Source organism: Watersipora subatra, chromosome 1, assembly GCF_963576615.1.
Source record: "Watersipora subatra chromosome 1, tzWatSuba1.1, whole genome shotgun sequence".
NCBI lineage: Eukaryota > Metazoa > Bryozoa > Gymnolaemata > Cheilostomatida > Watersiporidae > Watersipora > Watersipora subatra.
The window spans coordinates 14,971,455-14,974,895 of NC_088708.1; positions in this window are offsets into that span (position 1 = coordinate 14,971,455).

The following is a 3,441-nucleotide window of genomic DNA, read 5'->3' on the forward strand; positions in this document are numbered from 1 at the left end:
CACATTCATAAAAGCAGACCATATGTTGAGAGGTTTTAAACATATGACTTCCAACTAATTGTTACGGACAATGCTTTAAATTTCTTATTTATGTGAAGAGAGAATTTCTTGCTAGTACATTCCACAAAATGTATGCACAAGCCGCTTGAAGTAATTCTATAACCATCGCTCGAAAGTTGATGAAAGATTTATAGCGTGAACTAGATGGGAAAAATGTATAAAAAATAGAGGCCAACAAAAGTGCTTTTGTCTCATGTCCAAGCACTAGCTAATTGTTGGCGTTGACATCATAATTCATAAGTCTGTGTTGTGCTGAAAAAATGACTGCCTTATGTCACAGCTTGAAGCTTGCATCGGTAGTGTTTTTGTCTCCAAAACAGGGTTGTTTTACTAACACCAAAATGATTGCTGAAAAATGAAATATTATGATTATATCGGTATAAATAGATTTCACCATTTTTTATAAATGTGATTTTAAAATGCTGTCAATTAAACTTGAATATGCTTTGCATGCTTGACTTGTCAGCTTCTGTTCATTGTGAAGATGACTAATACTATTCAAACAAAACTGTAGTCCTTTATAAATTGGGAAACACAAACATTGCAATCATCTCCAGTAGTATTTATTCATTTACAATTTAAGTTTAAGTACAAATTAAGTTCTTTAAACAATTAGTCAGTCAACATCTTATAGCTCTCATTCTTTCACAGCCACACAAATATTTTGAATTTGTAATCATTTAAATAATTAAATCTTTTGTGCATGTAAATGTATAATAAAGCAAAAACTTGGCCATTGTAACCAATCAAAATTATTTACATCAAAGTCTAACAATGATTGAGTAATGGTGAAAAGGAAAAAAACCGGTTCATATAATTAGCATGCATTAAACAAAGTATTGCATTAGCCATTTTACCAAGATGACAAGACACAAAGAATTTTTGGAGGTAGTTAGGCGGATAACAAATAACTGTCCCATTAACAAAAATCATGCCTACCCCATGATGCATTAGCTGCTATATTTTTCACATTGGTATGTGTTCACTTAAATTCACAATATTTGTTGTAATTGTTGACTTTGCTCACATAACACTGGTATTCAATGATGAAAAAATTTGCCACAATACGAAAGGTTTGAAAATACAGAGTCGAATGTGATTAAAATAAACCTACTAGCCACAGAAAACTGAATGCACTTGCTATTAGATTTATTACAACAAAATAAATTTAAACCATGACAGTTTATCTATAAAATCATCTAAGAGAACTAACAATACAAACCATTCTACTTTTTGGTGAAAACTGAATATGTTTAGAGTACGAAGACCATAATCTCTAATAGGCAAAAGAAGTTCGATGAGCAATATGAGCAAGAGTATAATAAAAAACCAAACCAGCTCTCATTAATAGTTAAAAGCCTCAATCTTAATGTTCTAATGTATTTTTGGTAGTTTGCTTAGTCATTTCTTATCAATGAGCTTTTTCGTTTCAATAATGCAACTGTCATCGGTACAAAGCTAAACAACTACAAAATATTCCACACTATATACAAAACGATGTGTTTAGCTAGCAATAAAAATAAAATGTTCATTACTAAGCAATCATCACTTCATTTATTTTAAAAGCACTTTCTATCAAAAACTTACGAAAAAAATTATGCAGCAATGCGCTAATCTATTTTATAGTATACTAGCTAATGTCTTTACACAACCTCCACCAAAATGCAACTAGTTTTATACATGAAATGCCAATACAAACGATGTGTATGGCCAACAGCGACTAAGAAACTATCTGATTTGTTTTTAGAGGAGATGACCTTTCACGTGACTATTGAGGATGATTTTGTGGGAGTGTTTTTATTTTAATATTATCGGGTGGGGGACTAACGACGTCTCTCAGTTTTGAAAATCGTGTTTAATGACTACCGGACGCAGTATAGGCTAACCGGAAATTCATTGTTCCATTCTCGGTATTTATTTCTACGTCCCAGACGGTGCAGACGGCGTCGGAAGTGTTTTAAATAGAGTCCCAAACGGTCTACAAGCGTTCTAAACTAGTTCACTTTGAAACGTATTGTTCTGATACAAATTTGTATTTTTTTCAACATCTTTTGTTCAATTTTAGCTATATTAGTTATTGACATTGCTTATATGTAGTTTTAATCCATTCTTATTAAACAAATTAAATCAAAATCTAAAAACTCTACGTACTCGTAGTAACGCTGATCGTTTATTGATGTTGTGCTTAAGCAATATTGTGTTGATTGTGTCATTGGATTTGACTACGAAAAGTTATTGTATGTTATATTATAATTTCCTTAGTTTCTATATCTTACATTTGTCGATGTGTGTTGATTATAACATTTGTTGATGTGTGTCGATAACAGAGCAAGTTCGGCGTTTATAACACTACATACGCTATTACACCTAAGGCTTGCTGTGATGAGAACTGTAGAACTGTTTCCAACATGGATCACCTGAAAACAAACTGCAAAAATGATATGAAAACCCTTTATGAAGACGTCGCACTCAACACGACTTTATAACTAAAGGACGACGAACGCATAAATGATTCAGCGTGAATATGTCCAGGATAGCTCATATTTTTAGCCCAATTAGAGACGCTAGCTATTACATAACGCTAATATTCACCAATGGCTGGAGGTCAAATGACCGTGACCTAATCACACTTGAAGAAAACTCGCAAGAGTGGGGTGGGGACAACCCCTAGCTCTAGTTCTCTGCGCTTTAACCAACGCTACAACCTGCTGAACCCAACAGGAAGGAGCTGAAACCAACTCATTTATGCTCTGCTGAACCCAACAGAGTGCGCTGAACCCAACGCTGCTGACTGTACAACCTGCTGAAACCAACAGGAGAGAGCTGAACCCAACTCACTTCCGTTCTGCTGAAACCAACAGAGTGCGCTGAAACCAACGCTGCCAACTGTACAACCTGCCGAACCCAACAGGAGGGAGCTGAAACCAACTCACTTGTGCTCTGCTGAACCCAACAGAGTGCGCTGAACCCAACGCTGCTGACTGTACAACCTGCTGAAACCAACAGGAGGGAGCTGAACCCAACTCACTTCCGTTCTGCTGAAACCAACAGAGTGCGCCGAAACCAACGCTGTAACCTGCTGAAACCAACAGGAGAGAACACAACTCTTGTAAGGATAATTATTTAATTATCCTATTTATTTGTAGTCATTTTGTGTGAGCTTGCTGTTAGTGACGATTATAAACGATATTTCTCCAACAATAATGACTTTATTATAGTATTACTAATCATGCATCCAATTCAAGAGTCACACCCAAGCTGAACTGCCTAAAAATTAGTGGCAGTATTTATATTACATAAGCGATTGGCCTAGAGATTGACGGTTATCGTTCAAACCGACCAATCATATAGTCTTGCTGACTGCCGAGTTTCTAAGAATTT